Source organism: Gymnogyps californianus, chromosome Z (assembly GCF_018139145.2).
Source record: "Gymnogyps californianus isolate 813 chromosome Z, ASM1813914v2, whole genome shotgun sequence".
Lineage (NCBI taxonomy): Eukaryota > Metazoa > Chordata > Aves > Accipitriformes > Cathartidae > Gymnogyps > Gymnogyps californianus.
In genome coordinates, this window is record NC_059500.1 from 8,915,172 (window position 1) to 8,929,965 (window position 14,794).

Sequence of the window (14,794 nt, forward strand, 5' to 3'; positions counted from 1 at the left end):
GATACCGACCTTCCTTGTTCTCTCTGCTCGCCCTCATAAGAAACGTTGTCTTTGAGGGCAAAGGCTCTTGTGCTTAGCCCAACCTCCGGTACCAACATTCCGCTTTAGAAGCTGCAAGTCATGCTGGAACAGACCGAGTGTTTTTCACCAGTGTTCTTTGTGATAGAAAAGGTAGTTTCCTCAGAAATGCGCTTCCCCTGGAGGAAAAAGGGATTTTGCTGCAACATTAAAATATTCAGGAAAATCCAAATAAGTGTTTCATTTTGGGTGGAAAAAACTTAGTCTGGGTCTTCCAGTGCTGCTGTCATGTTACGCAGTGTGGGAGGTTCGTGAGGGAGAACTAACACTTCCAAAGGCCTTGTGGTGGGTCTGACAGGTGTAGTCACTCATGTCACCCCAAAGTATTTCAGTACTTTTCAAACAAATTCAATTAGAAATTTTCATTTTGAGATGAACATGCAGTATCAATGCTAATCAGATATTGACATCCTACAGAAAATAAGCAGGAAATACACAGGGCTTAAAATTTTGATCAAATTAATTGAAATGCACTGTGGTTTTGCTCACATGCACAGGTCACTCTTGTTCACAGGGAAGGTTTTAGTGCCCTCATTCAGAAGCAAAGGAGGAAACTAATGTAACAATATTTCTGCTAATTCAGACTGTTTAAATGAAGATTGAAGTGCAATGGTAAATTGTGATAATAGCATAACTGTTGTAATAAGTGGTAATGTCAGCTTAATGGAGGTGGTGTGGGGACGCATTAAGGACTGATTTACGTGCAGCACAACTCCTCTTGTCCCGTGGGACCAGAGCTGAGGGAAGCTTTGGACTAAAGCTAACAAGCAACTGTGCTGAAAAAGAAAGCCTTAGGCGAGGCTGAGCTTATTGAATTGGGATTGCTAGTAAGCCAATTACAGGGGAAAGACTCTGGGATAGTAATCTGGGGGCTCATCTGGTCAGTGCTGGAATGCTAGCACTTCTAGTTTATTTGCCCTGATTTAGCCTCACTCTGCCCACACCAAGAGGGAAAGTCATCCTATGGCCCAGCCTGCTTCAAACATTTGCAAATGAAGGTAGCAGCTGCTGAAACCTGTAATAATCATCAGCACAACAAGATGCTGAGCTTTCCCAGTAGGGATTAATCTTAAGAAAATCTAATCATAAGAAAAGACACTTGGTTTGTAGTTATTGACACTGTATCTATTCTTCTGTGATTTTATTTTTCCTTATTATCAGATGTTCATCTGAATCAGATATTCTATTTTTAACAAAGGACGCTCTGCATTACCAAATTATTTTGTGAATTTATTTATCCATTTTTAGCTTTAAGTTATTTAATAACCATTCTAGTTCAAAAAAATGATTTAAAACACAAAGAATGAAAAATAATTAATTATTTGAAAAATTAATTACTCTGTCTTACAGTAAAAGGATAGAGAGGGTTAGAACAATGGACAGACTCCAGAGACCTAGATTTAATACTGTCTCTGGTACGAAATCCGTTTTTTTTTTTGTCTTTTCTTGTTTCATTCCCATCTGTTTCCCTCAGAAAAGCAAGAATGAGGGGAGCATGAGATTTCTGTTACTATGTAAGGATGCCACAAAAGCTTATTAATAATATTTGAAAACCTGCAGCCAGCTCTTACCCGCTCCTCAAAACCCACCCCCCCACTCCATATGTTTTGCATTAGTATTTAAGGAAAGGTATGCATATTCAAATGTTGGGCTTTAATAAGGCAATTACATCACCATAACACGAGCTCATGGGAAAAAAAATATTTCATAAAAATAAGCATATCAATATAAACACAGCAATATATAAACATAGCAATTCTCCATATACATTGCCTTTTTTTCTAGGAAGACAAAGAAATCCTTACTTCCAAAATCTAACTTCATTTTTTGTTAACTTTTGTGCATTCAAAAGGATTATTCAAGCTAAACAACATTTGGATAAGATGTATAAAGAAGAAAAAGAATATCGATGTATATGAATTACAAATTTCCTATTTTCTTAGAATATTTAACATGGCTCTGTGCACTGAGGTTTGCATTGGACAGACAGTGATGAAACATCCATAAATGACTTTCAATTTCCATCTGGTAACAGTGGCCAGTGGTTGCAGTAAATCATGTCTGAAGTAATGATGGCATTTATTTGGCGTTAGCGAGCAGCTATCTGCACTGCTAAATTTGTTCAATAAATTCGTAGAACTCTGGCCATGTCACACTAACATGTATGGGCATTTCCATTAGACCTGTCCTTTAGAGATTAATACAAAATAAATACTACTGTATGTTCAAATGAAGACGTAGCTAAATGATATAGGTTGCTATTGGTATAAATCTAGCCATTCAGGCAACGAGAAGTTAGGTTAAAACCATCTCAGGTAATGTTACAATGAGCACAGTGGATGTTCACAGCACCTCAGCTCAGCTTTTCAAACTGTAGCAGCTGCAAAACATTCAATTTATCTCAAAAGGGTCTGGTATTAAAGCTGTATCCTAATGTCAGAGCAATATAATTGGATCTAGTTGAATATCATTATTGTTTAAGGACATTCAGTGTTCCCAGTAATATGCAACTAAATATACATAAATTTACATAACCATAAGATAGTAAATTAATTGATCAATGAAAACTCCTTTAGGGTTGCTTGGAGAAGAATTACTAGCATTCTAAAATACAGTGTTTACTAAAAACTTTACAGCTGCGAACAGTAACATGGTCTGGTTTGATCATAGGAAAAACCTAATAAATACTTTAATTTCCCACTAGGTCCTGTAGTATTAATAAGTGATTCAAAAAAGATATTAAAGATTTTTATTTTTTTTCAGTGATGGACATTGCTTTATCATGTCTTTCCTATTATGTCCAGAGCTGGTGAAAGCTGAGGAAAAAATTAAAACTGCATCTACAACTTTTCTGGGTTTAGGTTTATGCTTCTCATTTGGAGATCTACAGTCCTCTTAGTGACTTTGTACAATAAAATCTGAATATAGTTAGATCACCAGTCAACACATTTTTTACTTGATAATGAAAAAATAAGAAAAGTAATATTTTTGGCTCTGAATTCCCACGAGGAAGGAAAAGTCACCAAACCCTTGCTTCTCATACAAGATTTCTGAACAAACAACATCAAATACTTCAGATTAGAGATCAAGTTTCCTTTCATTTAGTGAAGTTTGGTACAGCCTCATGTCAGGTCTGAAATCTCTTGAGGAGAACCTCTTCATTGACATCAATTCTGAGTCTTTTCTAAGACACACATATGCTGTGGTCAGTTGGCTATCTCTTGGATAATAGAGCTAAAAATCATTGGCAACCTCAAAACCCAGAGTCCACTTCCACTACCAGCTGATCACCAGTAGCAGACAGAAACCCAGTACTTTCCCAGTAAAAACTGAAAACATTCAAATATACTTTACAATTTGATCATCTTCTTGCTTTTCTGAAGTTTATTTATCCAACCCCCACCCAGAGGTAGAAGTGTCATGGATCTAGACTCAACAGCTCCTCTTCCCAAACGAAAACAAATTCACACATTAACACTAAGAATTTCTGTGCCAGGCAGATACAGAAACACCTGTTTATACAGCTTTGGCTGTTTTACCCATTACTTGTTCCACCTCTCATTTTACATTTTGTTAACACAGCAATGACTCCTAATGCTTGTAATAAGCTGAAGCAAAGGAAAATCTTGATATCTATTCCTAGACCCACATACCTTCATGGACAATATAAAAGTCTTCTTTAAGTATGAGGAGACTGTTGAGCATTGAAAAGGAAAAAAAAAGACATACAATTCACTGACAACTACATAATCAAAATAATGAAAACTTCACAGGTTGAGGTGGAACTCTTCCAATGTTTTTTTTTCAAGCCTCTTCGTGGTGGGGGTGAATCTCATACTTACTTTTAAAAAGCATGTGTCCTCCAGAACTTCATGCCAGAAATAACTGTGGCCATGTAAGAGTGCTGAACTGCTCAGATATTCTTAGTAGGACAAAGTAGAAATAAAATTGAGTTTGAATCAGCAGATCCATAAGCATAAATCTTGCTTAAAATAAGTAATAAAAATTCATATAAAATAATCACATGGATTTCTACAGAACCGAAGGCAAAGGAAGATATGAGAAAATAACTTATGCCTTCCATAGATATTTCAGAACTAACTAATGTTTATAATACTCCTGAAATTGGCCACTCAATATTACCTTTACAAAGGAAAAACGTATTTGTCTGGATATTTCTCAAATGGCACAGAGGTGCCAGTGGATACAAAGTTGGAATACATTAGAAATGGACTGGATAAGACTGAGTTAAAAATCTTCCATATAACTGCCAGGAAAAAGCAGTAAGAAGAATGTGAGGCTTTTGTGCAATATTCATGTCACTATCACAAGAATGGAGTGTGATTCAGCTAGATTTATCCCTACTAACAGGCATCTAAGGATATTGCTAGACAATCAGGTATCTGGCAAAACGCAGATAATAATGTTGTGTGCATGGTTCTCACTGTAACTGCAAGGTTATAGTGATAACATAAGTTCAGGCTGAGAAAAGGGAAGGAATCAACAAATCTCTCCATAAGAATAAAAGAAGAGAATACTATTCACTATAAAGACTGCAAGTTGCCCTGCAGAGGGAAAATAACAGTGGAAGATGCTGATAAGATATTTTTTCCTACTTTGGTTAGGAAATAACAGCAAAATCCATGTCAAACTGCCACAATCTAGAAAACCATCATGTACGTTCAGGGATTGTTCAAAATAGCTTTTAAAATAATGGCTAAAAGAGACACATCAAAATGTAGTTATAAACAAAAAATTGCCTTGCAGGTGGTGACTTTCTGCTGAGGCCTTGTAGGTGCCATAGTTCAGACTAGTTAGAATTTTTAATTGTTACCAAGAAAAAAATTTAAAGCTGTCAGTGGTAATGTTTGCAAAGGAGAAAAACGGAAAGCAATAAGCTGAGAGAAACCATTCTCTTGATGAATTTCATGCCTGTAACCAAAACACTTCTGGCTTCCTTTCAAAAAAAAAAAAAAAAAACAAAACAGGAAGAAGAAGAAAAAAGAGAAGAGAAAAATGATGAGGAATAAAGTTACACAGCTTGGCCTTCTGCCCTTGAAAACCTCAACCCATGCGGCAGAGTCTGTAGTTATTTCCACTTGTAAATGCCTCTAAGGTGTGTACTCATTTATGTGCACATGGAGCTATCCAGTGGTTATTTGCAGCCCCAGAGCACGTTAATCTGATATTTAAACCTTTAGGAGTTGCTTTTCAAAAGTGGGAAGCTTCCATCTGCTCACATTGGGAAGTTTTAATTTCCATCAATTTTTCAGGACATTTGGAAATAAGGCCCTTGATTTAAAAAGGTATTCTGCTGTGCAGTCTTATGTTTTTGCTCTGATACTAAAAAGGGTACATGCAATATACTAGCATTTTAATTACTTTCAAACTGAACACTCTATAAAATCTTTATTGTAGAATAGCCACTAAAGGAAAAATGAAAAGGCAATCAATGGACTAATGACAAAATCCTTGCAAACTTCTCCTGCATTTATCAGAGAATTAGGTCTTTTTAATTAGGTCACAGAACAAATTCACTCATACTGATAACTTGATTCATACGGACCTATTGATTTCAAAGTAAAACCACCAACATATATTAACTGGAAATGTGAATACTCACTTCTAGGAGGACTATAATATTAGAGATTCATTGTTCACCACATTAACAAAATGAACCTTTTGGCTATTTATTCTTTCTTATAGTCACCTCTTCTATACTCTTACTCTTAGCAACATCAGATACAGAGCTTATGGCAATGTGGACCACGGGCTGGTAGGGCATTGTAGGAGACTCCTGGGTCGTCACTAAACATTCACGTTTCCCAGGGCACCACTTCCTTGCCTTTAATTCCGAACTACAGCTCAGTGCCTGCAGTAAAGGGAAGAATTGTTCACACCTGTAGCCTGTAACTGTAGCTGGTTCTTACTTCCCTGTCCAGCAAATATAGGTGCTTTGATCTCAAATCAAAATAAAGGGAGGGGAGAGTCAGGTTCAGGGCAGATATAGAAAAAAGAATTTTTTTTTTTTTTTTTCAGATAAGTTGAAAAATTGTTTGCACATACTGTATAAAAGGCAGCAGAAAGATCAGGCACTCTGACTTTCAAGCTGAGACTTGCCAGTTTTTTTAGACTACTTTCTTAAGGCCAGACACTGAACTTAATCAGTTGGACAATCAAAACCATAGGGATAGTTTGGGGAATATTATCAATAATTCTGTCACAGTGCTTTTTCCCTGAAAGCTCTGACCATCCTCTCATTAGAGTAATTATAGGAGATGGAAGCAATCATATCATGCCTATTGCTCACAGTTTCTTCCCAGGAGTAATCCATGAAGCAATGCTTACAAATCTATACCAGCAACTGTTGCTAGGCAGTCACAGAGCAGGGAATATGTATTTCTGCTACACTTCTGCAGCAGAAGATCTTTCTGTGGAGCTGATTTTAGTCAATGCTCACCTCAGATCTGAAAGCCTGTGGTCAGTCTCCAATAAGGCAGCGCAATTAAGATTCTGCAAGAATGAAGTTAGTGTGTACATAGAGACCATGGAGCCTGAGGAAAGCCGACAGCTGTTGGGGGATTTAATTTTTTTGTGTGTCATTCTTTTGACTTTCTATTTTATTTCAGTCTATTATTTCAACAGTGAAAGCTTCTGGCATATGATTAGTTATGAGGTTGTTCATGCTCAGAAGAGTTTCTCATCAAGGCACGCTGAGATATTATCTCAGTGGCTCTTTCATTTAGCTAACCTTTTGCTGATGAAGTTGATTCTTCTCTTGAAACAATGAATACAGCCTTACCCTTCAAACCAAATGTCTCTTGATTGCCACCTGTACTCTTGCCACTCTTTACTCTCAGTTTATCATCAACAAAGCTTCTAATGTTCTTCTAATGTGACAGTAGTTAATACATATAATGAATTTTTCACCTCCAAAGAACCTTGAAGACATGAATATTTCTTCAGAATTCCATTGTGGATTTAGGCAGGAGGTTTTCAGAAGCATATCTGCTCAACAGGCACTCTTTCCTGCAGCAGAAACAGTGCTGCAGCATGCAGGTTATAGAGGATTTGGGAACACCACAATAAACAGTGGTGCAGTGTTAATTTCTCAGGACCTATTGGCTTTAAAAATGAGTGTGAGCACCTGAAGACAATTTGCCATTTTACAGACCGCCAAAGTAAAGGATGGGAGGCACATGTCCTACAAGCAGAGCAACTCAAATAAATCAGTGAGTCCTGCAGAATATTAACTCTCCTGAAAAAAAGCACCACATTCAAACATTTGTATGTTCACATTCTCCAGAATATTTCTTCTCTTGCTCTTTCAGAAGCAAAGTCAGACAGTTAGTGTACACAGACTTAAACAGAAATCACTTCCCTCAAAGGCAGGAAATATTAAAAATCCCAGAGATTACTTGATGGCAGGGATGGAAAATAAGAGTTTTGACTTTATGCCATCAAAACTGCCCTCCCAGTGTACTCTCACAAGCCATCCTACAGAGCCACGATGGCCAGGAGGAATGGTTCACCAGCAAGGATACACTACCTGCAGGTAGCCTACATCACCACACACTTTCTTCCCAGGACAGTAGAAAGATTGAGAATGTTTTGGAATTTGGAAGATGATTATATTTAAAAGTGCCAAGTAATCCAAATTACGTGGAAGAAGACCCCTATCATCCTGAATTCCTCTGACAACCAGGAATTGCTCACACAGTTCTTCCAGCCAGTAGATGAAGCCAATGAGGCCTCTGCTCAACACGGTGATAACGCACCTCTCTTGAAGTGTTTGTGGAACATCAGGGAGAAACAAAGGAAAATATGATCAGTGCAACAAAAAAAGTGTCACGTTAGCTGCACAAGACTCCAAGCTATTTCCCCTGATAACTTTTTTCGGGGTGTATTTGTTATAAAGATTTCCTTCTAAAACAAATCTCCTCTTGCTTCTGTTAAGGTGTTACAAACACTGGTAGAATCTAGTAGAACAGAATTTCAGGCATTAAACTATAAACAGAGTTTCTAAGACAATATTAAGTGGCAGAGGTTTGAAATATAAACCCATACCTTAAGGGAGAAAGATGCAAATCCTCACACAATCAAGCTGACAGTGAGGCTTGAAATTGGAGGAAGGTACTTTGAGGAAGATCGTGGAGGTATTAAATGTGACGTTGATCCTGAGATTCCAGCCCAGCTCGACATGAGAGCTACACAACAGTTAAGAGCAGTATTTCTCAGGTCCTTCCACACTGAGGAACAACTGGCACACCTGAGCTAAAAGGAAATAGTAAAACTTGTATTAGGATAGGATCCAAGTCTCTCCAGACATAGCGCAGGACTGCAGAACAGGACCTAGGATCCTGAGCATCTGAGCCAATCTGATGTTTATGCATCAAAACACCTACTCATTGTGCCTGAAAATGGGCCCATTCCACCCTGAGGAAGGCAAGAAGGAACCATCACACATCCTAATTGGAAGGACAGAAAATAGATCTTGAATGGAAAAAATAGCTCTGGCTTTTCAAGGCCCTGCTTTTCAGCCATAAAGAGTCTTCACCAGCCAAATTCTTTTCCACTGAGTTAGCTGAATGAATACTACTTAATATATTTATTTGGACCTAGGAATTTATCCATTCCTAAAGCCTATTTGCATGGCTACATTTAAAAAATAACTTTTCAAGATCTCTTTCCATTTAACTTATGCTATCAAACATGATCAGATAAGAATTCTATGAACTTCTATTCCTCATTTTCTCTACTTTAATAGAGAAAAAGCTTCTATAAATAGCCATATAAAATATTACGTAAAAAATACTCATATCGCTTTGTATAAAATTACAGTTTTGAAAATATGATAAATTAGTTTTTATAATCCATACTACTAACAGCATATACCCATTTGTTGAATTAAAATACACCACACAGCATCGTATGATTTGGACCCTCCTAGCCTGCAAGTACCATGGATAATCAACTTACACACACAAAAGAACTCTGATTCATCAGCAGACCAGCAGACCTGCAAAAATCAGGATGCAAATGATTCTCCTGTCTCTGAATCTCATGCAGCCTTTCTGTATCCTGGTCTGTATAAAAAGAAGGGTGCTCAGCAGGTCGAGGGCGGTGATTCTCCCCCTCTACTCTGCTCTCAGGAGACCCCATCTGGAGTACTGCATCCAGCTCTGGGATCCTCAATACAAGAAAGATGTGGACCTGTTAGAGCAGGTCCAGAGGAGGGCCACAGAAATGGTCAGAGGGCTGGAGCACCTCTCCTGTGAGGACAGGCTGAGAGAGTTGGGGTTGTTCAGTCTGGAGAAGAGAAGGCTCCAGGGACACCTTATCGTGGCCTTTCAATACTTAAAGGGGGCTTATGAGAAAGATGGAGAGAGACTTTTTACCATTGCCTGTAGTGGCAGGACAAGGGGCAACATTTTTAAACTGAAAGGGGGTAGATTTAGATTGGACATAAGGAAGACTTTTTTTACAATGAGTGTGGTGAGACACAGGAACAGGTTGCCCAGAGAAGTTGTGGATGCCCATGATAGAAGTGTTCAAAGTCAAGTTCAATGGGGTTTTGAGCAACCTGATCTAGTGAAAGATGTCCCTGACCATGGCAGGGGGGTTGGACTAGGTGATCTTGAAGGGTCCCTTCCAATCCAAACCATTCTATAATTCTATGATTCTATTTCAGTTCTTCTAGTGATAATACCCAATGTTTCCTGATCTCGGCACCACTTACACCAGGTTTTCCTAGTCCAGATCCTGAACTGTTTTCCCTGGAGCATCACATAATCATGTCAATGCTCAGATTTCACTCAAATGGGTACAATATATTCAGGTTCTTAGTTTTATAGCTATCGTAACTTGGCTACAAATCTGACAGACAAGTTTAGATATCTCAACAGTGTCCCATTTTAAGATGTTTTAATGTATATAAAATAAGTTCCACTTTCTGACTGTGGCTAACAGCAAGCTGAAACTTCATAAAGTGAGTGGAAGTGTGTTTTTTTCACTTAACAAGGGAATGGAGAGCCTTCCTGACCTTGCACTGGTTGAAGACCTGCATGTGGTCAAGAAGCACAGAATGGGTAACACATACTCCAGAGACTCAAGGGAATCATCTGTCATCTGGTGCTCCCAGGTGGGGAGGCGGGCTGCCCCTCAAAGATGACAGTGATGAAGGAGCACATACTGTGATGTTGTGCATTTTGGATACTGATGGGAGAGGAGTTCCTGAAAGTGTAAAATGCATCCTTTGACCATTCATTCTCCCCAGGCTGTGAAACTTGTAGTTCAGTTCAATGTCGAACTGTTTGCTGATGGAGCTGTCTTTATTTGCAGTGGAGATGAGGAAATCTGTGCAGAGGAAAAAGGACAAACCCAAAAAACTGTGACAATTTTTCACCCTTTAGCAAGACAGGGAAATATATATTTTTTAACACATAAGCAAAACTTTCCACACTGGTCTATTAACCAGGGGCTGACTATATTGATGCTTCTTTTTTAAAAAAAATTTTTTTACAGCCTTTTGGTGATAAAAGTTACTGCAGATATCTTTTTTGTCAGTATAACCCTGCTGTTGTTTTAAGTCTACTATTTAGACTTGTGTAGGGAACATGTGTAGGAAGGTGCTTTATGAGAAACAGAAAATAATAACAATTATAACACTGCAACAGCCTAATAGAGAAGTATGTCCATCTGTCTTAGCACGTCCAAAGGAGAATGGACGCAAGATTTCCCATGACAATGAAAGGAACAACAAAAATGATCTAAGTAGAAAGAAACAAAGAAGAAAGCTTTAGAAAATCAAGAATACATGGCATGTGAAGCAATCATTTCAAACAATGTAAACACCAAATGAATGAGAAATTGATCACTAAGCCAATCTTCTGTTATTATAACTATTGCAAAACATAGTAATAATTTTCAAATAAGTACAGTGGAACTAATATATTTTGTAATGGAGATATTTTATGCTTTCCCTGAAGAGGCATCAAGTGAGTAATAATATTTGTACTGCATTTAGTGGTGATTTCAGTTCTAAAGGAAAATGTTTTGTTGTAAACAGGTTAATAAGACTGTGCATACAAAGGGTTTTTATGTTTAGATTATGGATTAGATAATATTAGAACCATGTTTTTGGTGTAAACCATTCAGTTTTCAGACAGTTTGGAAGAAGATGTCATTGGAAATCAAATATTCCACAAGGCAGGTTTAAACACACAGTGTTAGCTGTAATTCTGTAATGAGACCTACCCAGACGGACACATGCTTGTCTGTGCTGGACTCCCAGTGAAACACAGGGTTGGTTCACATAACATCTAACATAAAACCAAAGCTTTCAAAAAAGACAATGCTCACAAAGAAAGGTATTACCGTAATAGAGAAAATAACTAAGTTGAACAAAATAAACAAACTCTCTAGTATAAAAGCTATCAGTTACAAAAACAAAAAGCAGCAAACTTCAGTCTAAATAGGGATTTAGAATAACTGTTTAAAGTTCAAGGTATTGATGCTAATAAATTGAACAGATTAAAAGGAATTAAACTATCCAGAATGCCAGTGATTTCAAGTTTGAACTTTGTCTGAAAATTGTTATATTGATTTCAGACCACAGGAAAAGAACTTACCTCCGTAGTTCATCCATTTTTTCCTAGCTCTTTCAAATGATCTTATAAAATTATTGTCTTTTTCCTTGTTCTTTCATGGTTAGTCAAATATTTACTACAAAAATATCAGCGTGCCTAAGCAAACACTTTCCCTTTTTTACTATTTATGTAAGGATGGTTATTGCTCTCCACTAGGTTCATAACTAAAATCAGATTGACCATGATGCAGAAAGCTGAGCATTTGTAAGCCATAGTAAGAGCCCAGCAACCAAAGACCACTGCTTTATCATGCTAAGATGTTTTATGCTCCTTCCTTGCTCCATGGAATTCTCACGTCTTTCTCCTTGTAATAGAAGATCAAATTGTTTGTCTAGCACAAATACAATTAAGATCTAAATCTCAGACTGAGACAACAACCTTGCATTCAGTTTGCCTAAAATAAATACATTTTATTGCCATTTCCATCGTTTGCTGTGCTGTCTACTAAAAAGAAAAAAAAAAGAAAAAGAAATCTTTTACATACTGTCATCAAAAGAATTTTGTCTTAGGATAATGATGGGTTAACACTAATAAATTTGCCTAATTCTTAAACAATTTGTTTTCTCTGACCTTAACCACAGTAATTCTGCATGCTAGCCTTACAGAAGCACATGGTAGGCCTCAGCTAATGCCAGGGAGTGCTGGGTGTGCTTCAGACATCTGAATTTGTGGTATATACTCACTGGAGTGCGGTGTTTTACCAAACATCCCCAGAGCCTGTATTTGTTCCCATAAACAGCAGAAGTTCAGAGGAAATGGCTTATGCTCTTTCTCACCCACTTTGCACACTAAAATACCCTGAGAAGAATTATACCCTTCTTTCCTTCAATTTAAGTGAAAAGACTGAGTGCAACCTGCAGGGAAAATGATGGGAGTGGGGACCAGGCATGGGGGATGAGGGTGTCTGGGGTGAAACTGACTGTGGGAAAGGGGGAGGAGTGTTTAGAAGTTTGCCTTTGCTTCTCAATGCCTAAATCAGTAATTAAAAGTTTATGTTAACTGACAATAAGTTAAACTCCCCCTGCCAAGTCTGTTTTGCCTGAGGCAGAGCCACCTAGTTCTGGCCATCTGAAGCTTAATGACATTCTCCAACATCCTTCCCTCTGTCTTAGTTTCGTTCTTTCCTCCGTCTCTCCTAAAAGGTAGACCCTCACAGTAAAAAATACTCTGTTTTCATATAGTCCTTAACACAGTGAGAACCTTATCATCTTGTAAATGCAAGCAATAGCCAAGGGTGCTTTCTAAAGCTCAGTGGTATCTGGGCACCCTCACTGATTCCACTGATGAGAAAAAGAGTTTTGCTTTAAGCTGCTTGTATAATACAGATGAATGCATATTCAAAGATGGCTGAATGCTGTATATTTGATGTCTGCAGAAGGAGACCAGTAAACATGAAATAGATCTGATTCTAACAGTCTACACAGCTGTGCGTCTGTAACACCAACATACAGAATGTCAGAACTAAGACCTTTGATAGTCCAGCCCCATCAGACCACATCTAAATGCCATGAGTATTCCAGAGTTGCATCTGAAAAAAAACTGTCTCAAAAACATCATCAGCAGAAGGTATAGCAAATAGAGTTGGCAACAGCCAACCAGCCAGGAGTTTCCTGTAATGTTTAAATTGCAGGTGCAAGTCCATCTATGCTGCTACTATTCCTACATATTCTCATCAGACTGAAATGCTCAAATTTTAAATTAATTTAAAAATTACTATGGACCTCAGTTTCATCAGAATTTAGTTACTACATTCTCACAAAGTGCCAGAAGTCCATGGTAATTAGGTTTCACTCACTGCATTACTTTCTACATTTCAGAACTTCACTTTAAAGTATTAGTCTTCAAACATGATCTGATTTTCTTCCTCCGATGGACTTTTTTGCTCCACTCCAGAAACCTCATTGGCTGGACAACTATTCACACACGTAGCTATGGCATATTTTAGAATTAAGATCTTCAGAGTTCGCTTGCCCAGTTCCCTGTTTTCCCAAAGCAAATAAGTAGCATTCTGTCTTGTTTCGATCAATACCAGTAATGAGCTACATTCACCTATCCCATTTAATGTCTTTATTCTGTGTGATACTAATGTAGGGAATGAATGAAAATATAGGAGTGAAATAAATAAATGCTTTTCATAAAGGGTGACTATATTCATCAGGAAACAAGGAGCTGTTCTTTGGCTGATCAAGTACTAAGTCTGACACCATATCTAGAAATGACGTTTCCAGGAAAGTAAAATACCATTTATTTTCCCAAAGAGTAATGGCCAAATTATCTCTCCCTAAAATGTCCTCCTTTCTTTCTTATTCAGCAGAGAATTGAATCTTGCTACCTGCAATGTAAGAATGTATGTCTTTCTTTTATATTCAGAAAAGATTTAAGATGTCTTGTTCCTGAAGAGGATTTCAAAGGAGAGACAGATTATAGAAATAAGATTCTCCAGTTCTCCACCAAACTTTTTTTTTTTTTTTTTTTTTTTTGCTTATGGCTTTAGCCTGAGACCTATAGTATGCAGAAAGGTAAAATCCCTGGCAGGTGAATGCCTGGCAAGCAGCTGGATGCATAAGGAGGCAGACTTTCATTCCTAGCTTTAACAGAGTAAACCCTGTTTTGTTTTTTCCTTTCTTCACCTGTGCCTTTTGCAAATATTAGCATTTTCTCTATCCTGAATATTGATAATAGATGCCTTCATTTTTTTGTTTTATTTTACTTTGGCTTAGGTCTAGAATCTTTTCTGGTTCCCTAGATAAGAAGACACTCTTTACTGAAGGACATAGCAAACCTATGAGGTGAGGTTTTAAGTCTATGAAATGTCCAGATCCTCGGTACCTCCCTTGACATGAGCCACAAGATCCAGATACACAAGTTGGTATTACTAGACAAGAAGAGGAAAATATATCTTCCATTGATAGACAAGAAGGTTTTCCAGCAAGCAGAAGGATGCAGGAGAGCCTGAACCGCAGGAACCCTGCAGAGTTTGTCTGTCTCTTTCTGTCACATGTTCATACATATCTTTACAAGGCAAATCTTGTTCTACTCCCTTCCAAGCAATCAATTCTGGTCAACAG